Source organism: Thunnus albacares, chromosome 7 (assembly GCF_914725855.1).
Source record: "Thunnus albacares chromosome 7, fThuAlb1.1, whole genome shotgun sequence".
In the NCBI taxonomy this organism is placed as follows: domain Eukaryota; kingdom Metazoa; phylum Chordata; class Actinopteri; order Scombriformes; family Scombridae; genus Thunnus; species Thunnus albacares.
In genome coordinates this window covers 21,304,811-21,312,690 of record NC_058112.1, presented here as the reverse complement: position 1 = coordinate 21,312,690, position 7,880 = coordinate 21,304,811, and the positions used below count along the sequence as shown (strand labels likewise).

General features: G+C 38.2%; 2 long non-coding RNA genes across 2 annotated transcripts; one reads left to right on the top strand and one right to left on the bottom strand.

Annotated features, from left to right (window-relative positions):
• Positions 1 to 1,667: 1,667 nt before the first annotated feature.
• On the bottom strand, positions 1,668 to 2,129 carry LOC122986265. Its single transcript, XR_006404275.1, has 2 exons — positions 2,094 to 2,129; positions 1,668 to 2,010 (listed from the first exon to the last, which is right to left on the bottom strand). It is a non-coding gene; the product is annotated as an uncharacterized LOC122986265 (long non-coding RNA).
• A 1,553-nt stretch (positions 2,130 to 3,682) lies between these two features.
• LOC122986264 lies at positions 3,683 to 5,850 on the top strand. Its single transcript, XR_006404274.1, has 2 exons — positions 3,683 to 3,788; positions 4,915 to 5,850. It is a non-coding gene; the product is annotated as an uncharacterized LOC122986264 (long non-coding RNA).
• The last annotated feature ends 2,030 nt before the right edge of the window (positions 5,851 to 7,880 follow it).

The window sequence follows — 7,880 nt, the reverse complement described above, 5'->3', positions numbered from 1 at the left end:
TTCTTTTACCGCCACCTCGCAGGTGCACTAACACGCATGTTGGATTGTACAATGTGGTCTATGAAAGACTCGAGTTGGTTTAGATCATGAGGTTCGCCACTCAAGATGATAGATGCGCTATTAGGCAGACTATCGCCTCTCAGCTCAAGCTGTACCAGGTCTTGTCACCTGGCGTGTTGGGGTGGGGGTGTGTCAAGATGTCTGTCAGTTGTAGAGGCATCACAGAATATCACAGGATATTGTTAGGTTTTGTTTGATTCGATATGTGGAGACTACGATTTGCTGGGTTTTGTTTCTGAATTAGGTAGTTTCAGTTGGTGGTATGTCTGTGAGAGGAAATTGATATGTGTGTATGTCAGGGTAGTTGTCTGCTGTATGTGCATCACCTCACACAATGCTGTCACTGAGAGGGAGTTGATATCCCTAATAGTATACATTTGTAAACTTTTAAGAAAAGAGTTGGGCTGCAGCTGGTCATCTAACCTGAATTCACATACCAACAAACCATATGGTTCTCTCATCACTCCACTATGGACATAGCTGATGATGAAGAAGCTACAAATCTGTGTTAATTCTGACACAGCGCCTTATTTGCTCTGTTTTTAACTTTATCACTAGCCACAAAAACCATATGGTTCTGTCATTACTCCTTTATGGACCTTTAGCTGATTACATGAGCTGTAAACCTGTATTTGTCCTGCACACAGACTCTTATTTGCTCTGTCTTTAACCTAACCCTATCATACATACCACATCATCAAGACCCTTGTGGTCTGTTCTCTCATTAGTCCTGTAGAGATGCAGCTGCTGACCTGTGTCACTGATCTGTGTTTATCCTGCACACAGACTGTTATGGATCCAATTCAACACCAACCCACTTTCTCCCTGACTGGTGCATAGAAGGGCTTAAAGTGTTTTTCTTGCAAGAAAAAGAAAGGTGTTAAAATCCCATGAAACGCTTAGTAGAACTCAGCTCCAAACCCATCTGGTCCAGGACATTTACCTATGGGCAATGAGTTAATTTCTACTACTGACTTAGCAACAGAAAACATTCTTTCCAGAAAACATTGATTCCTCACATCAAAGCTATTAAGCGGAGTTTCAGGAGCAGGACCACACCTCAACCACGCCACTTCCGGCATTCCTATAAATACCACCTAACCCTCTCCTCTTCTTCCGCTCTCACATTCTGCCCCCCCCCCCCACCCTATTTTTCTCTTCCTGTTTCTTCCCAATTCTTCCACTCCTCCGTAGGGTCGTGAGGGGTTCCGCTGTTGCCCGGGTGCTGCGGCGGATTCCCCATAAGCTTCCCCAAAACGCAGTCAGCAACTGGAAGAACTAAACACATCAATTGTTTTCCTTAATAAATCATCCAAACGCATTTTGTTGATGGTGTGGTCCTTACTAGGGAAATTCAATTGAATTCAATTTTATTTATATAGCACCAAATCATAACAAAAGTTTTCTCAGGGAACTTTTCACATAGAGCATGTCTAGACCGTACTCTTTAGAGACCCAACAATTCCCCCATCAGCAAGCACTCTTGCGACAACGGCAAGGAAAAGCTCTAGGTGGGTGTAATAGAGAGGAAGGGGGGGGTTTGTTTTAAAGTTAAAAATCGGGTGGAGAGCAACAGCGTGGCAACCAAGGAAGACAACAGAACTATATTGAGTCGAAGATTAATTTATTGCCAGGATCATACAATAAATTAAAACTAGGCTGTAAAAACAATAAAACTATAAATACACTACTAAAACTAATAATTACTGAAAAAATGTACTCAAAGAAGCTCAACCCAGATAAGAGTCCTTGATGCTGTAGCACACAGTCGAATTTGAGGAAGAGGAATAGTCCACCAGAGTGGCAGGCCCTGGTGAGCCCAGAACGGTGACCAATCCCTGTTGCTCCGTGGGTGGAGGAGATGCCGGCCCTTTCCTCGTGGCGGAGGTGCGTCAGCCGTCCACTCTGTCTTTTCGAAGCTGCCACCACTCTACACGGGCCACTGGCTCACTAAAGACACAAGCAATCAGCAGTAACTCGCCCTCACGAACACGACGCTGCACTAAGCCCAAGCATATTCTCTTTGTACTCACGCTTTTGGGCAGAGTTGGAATACTGCCCATTGTGTGTCATGCCATAGTACGCTGTATGACATCGGCTCTGCTCCGGCTCTCTCTGGCACGTCCTCTGGCCATCTAGAGGTCCGCTTTGGAGGGCTGGGGAGCGTCACCCCGCCCACAGTCTCAGGTCACCATGGCGAGGCAGCTTGCGGCCCTTCTCCCTCTCTCCCTCTTCCACCACGGTGCGCCCCTAGGTACGCAAAGGGAGAGAGGGAGGTTCATGTTATCCACGGCCAAGCTGCTCACACCTGGGTCATACCTCGACCACAGGCAGGGCTAACTGCTGCTCCCCATCCTCTGCCGCCCTCCCTCCAGACTCGTGCTCCTCCATCTTCCACTCCTGGTTCCTTCGTGTATTTCTCTCTTTTCCTCCACGCCACCATGTTGGTTTTCCCGGCCTTTATTTGCGTCCCGAGTGTTAAGTCCCTCCTCTAGACGCGTCTTTGGCTGGATTGGCTGCAGTCGCTTTTCCCATTGGGTTATTTCAAAGTCTTTCAAATACAAGGGCTCAAACAGGTGTAAAGGTTTATCAATCAGTGGCAGGAGGTAAATATTCTCAACACGGCAGGATTCAAACTAAAAGCATGCAAACAACAAACAAAAGCAAGCACAATAATAAAAACTATTCTAAACACAATCGAAAATCATGCAAAATCAAAGCACAGCATACAAAAAAAATGTAAATATAAGGAATCAAATAAAACCAATACTTCTGCCGTGTGACATCAGCGGCCATCTGCCTTGACCGGTTGGGTTGAGAGAGAAAGAAGAAAGGAGGGGTAGGCGGGGGAGAGAGACACAGAGAAACATAATAACAACAATAACAACAATAATAACAGAGATATGACTATTAATAGTAATAGCAATAACAGCCAGAGAGGGTGTCAAGGCAGGACACTCACAGGAACATGCCGTCATCCCTCGGACTTTGGAGTTTCCTGTGGGACGAAAAGGCACAAAAACTCTGGGGAAGAGGCAAAGTTAGTAACACTGATATTGTTGAAGGCTGATCAACATTAAAAGACATATGGCCAGGTCATTAATACCTTAAGATGCCTTCATCCTTTAATACAAAATATAATCATGTCAAGGGTTCTATATGATAGTTAGTTGAGGATATTAATTGAATCTTTAGTCTACTCAGTAGATAATAACTGAGTTTGAATTTCACACTAAAACAAAACTAGATGCTACTGAAGGTAGAGTCCTCGCATGGGGCCAAGCCCTCTGCCTCATACATCCCACCTCATGCATCATATGATATTTCAAAATAAGTGGTAAAAGTGGTAAAATTCAGTGGTATCCAATCTTATCCACAAAGGGCCGGCGTGGGCGGAGGCTTGTGTTCCAAAAAACAGTGACACGTGACCTCATAGTTATGTGGCACACTGGAATCACATGTGTCTCTGCTTGGTTGAAATGCACCTACAGTGGCCCTTAGTTTGGACATCCCTGATGTATGTGAACAAATTTGTGTCAGCTTTGACATATAAAATTATTTATAAGCATTTTCAAAGGTATGAACATGACCCAGAATATTGTAGATGAATTTGGTCTCTTTGTTTGTGCAACAGGATGAGAACATCATTTGCAGCTAGAACAGCAGCCCTGGCCAGCCTACCGCTGTACTTAAAGGAGGATTCATCAGAGGTCTCCAAAACTTGCAAGGTATTTTTGTGTTCTCCTTTTCCCATATTCATAGCTCAATACCTCACAGATGAATATAAAAATTGCCTTCTACGTTCTACTGTGTACCCTATTGGCTGCCTTTAGAGCACTTCTGTGCGTCACTTAATTTTTGCTGTATTGTGGGTGTCACATTATCTAGCCCTGAAAATGCCGTATTCCCCCTTGCTTAACTGAATGTTGACTGTTAAATGTTATAATATTGTTGTATTAATTGCAAGACTGGTGTGAAGATGGTGCTTGTCTTTATTCTGAAATAGCCTAAAGTAAACAATAAGACTGAGATCGGACAAAGGAATGAATGAAATAGTTAGAGGTTTATATTGTGATTTAATTGTATTGTGGGTAATGTTAGTTCTTTTTCATTACAGCTGGTTGCTATTGTTCATCAAAACTATGTAATTTACAGGCAGGCAGAGATATACATTGTTGTATCAAATGTTACCAAGTTATAAAACTATATTCCAAATGAAGAGATACTCATTAAATAAATTACATTAAATTAAATGTAAGAGTGAGTTACACCAAACTTAATGAAGAATTCTAGCAAACAGAACATCTAAAGTGATACTCAAGCAGAACCACATCAGCACTTCTTTAGAGCACAACAAGAACAATATATGTCTTACAATATCTAGTTGTTCATCATCAAGTCTGATCATATGTTTTCATCCTCCTGTTACATTCTATCTTTTGATATCTAAAGGATATTAAAGACTACTTATCACTTACTTATACTTAAAACTTATCACTTCAGTTGTCTGAGCTAAACATTGGTGACAAGACAAACTAGAACTCCCCTATCATTATATGGAAGGACAAATTTAGGGTAATAATTTTAATAAATAATCTTGTACTCTTAGCTTGGCATAAGATGTTAATACAGTGAAACATGAAACACCACATTGCTGAACTAATATTAATGGAATAATAATGGGATTATGGCCCAGCATTTCTTTGCTCAAGCTTACACATTGCTTTGACTTGCATGTAAAAATCTGGACGCAATGGTACTGTGATGTTTTCTTTTTCATCACTAGCCTTTTTATGAACTCAACGATTTGTAGAATAACACTCACATGCACTGAACATGTATTCTCTTTTCAAGATGAGTTGCAGGCAACCTAAGAGGGAGCAGTGGCTCTGTTGGCAGTGGTCAATGAAGAGGAGGTGCCAGCAGGAGTCCCTTTGAAACTCACCAAGTGTCAGTCGTCCTCGAGGATCAGGTTGTAATGTCTCACAGATCTGGACAGATTCACTGGTGATTTTGTTGGACTGCTCTATGCTCTCCATTTGTGAGCTTTCCTGAGAAGCTAAGTCCTCTTTGAGTTCATCCACGTATTCTTCCTCTAATCCTCATGATGGGAGACAGCAGCTCAAACCCAAGTTACAGGCCTTGAGAAATGAGCTGGAGTAAAGTTGTCAGCAGGTTTTGTTGTTGATAGTCAGAAATGTCTAAAAATTATCATTTGGCTTGCATTCCAAAAACTGTTTTTAGTTCTGATTGTGTGTTGAAACAGGTACTTCAGTCACAAGTCACTAGTCACAAGAGTTCTAGTTTGATTTAATAGTTTTTACTACAATGTGTGTTTGCACTGTTTCTGTGGTGTCTTCACACTTTCTGCCTTACTACATGAAAATAACATTTATTTGTACATTGTGCATTTGTACATGTACATGAATTTATACATTTATTATCATATTTTGTTATTTGTTTTTTGGTTATTTTTTATGTCTTTTATTCACCAGTGTCATGGTATAAAATTATGGATATTATTACTCCAGTGCACAAGGTATCAAAACATCAAATTGAATAAAAATTTCTAAATCAGGTTTAGAGGTGAAAACTGTCTTATGCACGATCATTGTTTTATGTAAATTTTATGTCAATGTTTTTCTTTTTTAAAGAAAAACAAAAGTAAATGGAGAGGCGTAAACTACCTTTCAAGAACTATGAACACTGAAATGTTTTACATTGAAATGTTATGTGTTCAGTTATGAGTGTTCAGCATTCAACTAAATAAATTGTTTAAGTTGTGTATGACGTGTGTTTACATTGTTTTAATCCAATTTAAAAGGTTTAAGGCAATCGCTTTCCTCAAATGAATTGAGTAGCTACAAAGTTGTCACAACTGGAATATAATTTGCTTTAGTGGAAGATAACTGGGTAAAGGAAACTTAAGTGGTAACATTTGTGTAGAAGATCCATTTAAGTTAGTCTTACTTAATTCAGATAAATTCTATTAACACATTTTTAATAAGTTTGGAGAAATGCTACATATGAGTCTAAAATACTTAGTTTTAAGTTCAATGAACTCAGTGGAATCGGTACTATTAACTTTATTTACAATAAATACTTTAGTTACTTGTATGCAAATGAAAGAATTTTTCATGCTTAAATTGTTTGAGTTAATAAACTTAAATGGTTCAAGGCAATCGGTTTCCTCAAACAGTTTGAGTTGAACTAACTCATCGGGTTTTACAGTGTAAGAACACACAATTAATACGTCACAAGAAAAGATGATCCTTACCTTGTTTTTCTTTTACTATGGCATTTGTTCTGTGTCACTCAGAAGTGTGGGGCAGATGCATTAAATGAAAAAATCATAAATAATCAGTAAACAAAAAATAATTTTAATATGGTGTAAAGTAAAATTTATATTAAACAGTTTCATTTGAAATAATGTCATATTGTAATTGAATTAGCTCATTTTATGCATCTCAAGATTGAGACCACAGTTGTGGGACATGAACAAAAGTGGTGTTTGGACCCATAAAATGCTTCATAAATTTTATTAAATCACATTATTTAGTAATTATTCTCAAGAAGTGTAATAATACTGTGTATATGTTTATCAAGCAACATAGAATAACCTAAATTTCACTGCTGGGACTTGAAAATGCCAGTAGTTGCAGAAACACCAAGTGTCAGAACAGAAGATAACAAGGAAACACCCACACAGAAACACGTAATAAAAACCCAAAGACAGTGTTGGAAGTTTCACTTTGGCTCAGCCTTCTTCAACAGAACATCTCTCAAGGTTTGCTCAAAATCAGTCTGAAGGTTGGTTATTTTTATTTTTCTTAATGCACAAATACATACTGAGAGACAGTTAAAGCAGATCGATTGAAGTTTTTATTAAGTCGTTTTACATTACATTGTGTACAAGAGTGTGGCATTGTTGCCCATAACGTCTGGGACACTTGAAAATCTTTAAATTTCAGAAACCTTTTTAACATATTACTGAAATGTTTTCTTTCTAAAAAGTTTTGATTTTTAACATTTTTTTGTTGTTGTTGTGTTTTTATTCATTCATTAAAATATATTAATCTAATAAAAATATCAATTTATTTAATATTATTTAACAAATACATGAGAACATAATTGTTAAACACAATAATATTAAATTTAATTTGTTCAGTCCATTTTGGTGTGATGTGAAATTCAATAATTCCATCGTGTTTACACCTTGTAAGTAATGCTGAAGGTGTGTTCAAGCTTTGTCAGAGTTTTTGTGTTATTTCTTCAATCCCTGCAGAGCATTCTGCTGCCACCTACTGCATAACCCATGATCTGTGCAAAAAGATTGATTTCACATAGTTCAAAGTGGTAGAAAAATTCAATTTTGAAATGTAAAAAGATGGTTGTCTCAGGGTATTTAAATACGTTATGAACACATAAAAGTAGCTATTACAAGACAAGATAAAAAACTGGGAAAGGGGGCACAAAGCACAAATAAATACCACATAAATCAACATAAATGAGTTGCAACATTTTAGCTATAAAAATAGTCAAGATCTTTACTTCATATTATGTATAATTATGTCTATAATTAGTGCTAATGATTAGACATTCATAAGATACAATGTCTGTCATTAATTTGAACCATTCAACAAAGTCAGGCTTTGTCAATGGTGGAGAACAACACTTGTTTGGGTTTGGATGAACCCGTCTCCTAATAAACACAGCTGTGGAGATTCTAGCAATAGATAACACAGCCACTCTCCAATACTTCTGATTACTCATTTGATCCTCATAAATATTTACCACATAGATGTTTTCTCTCTTTTTAC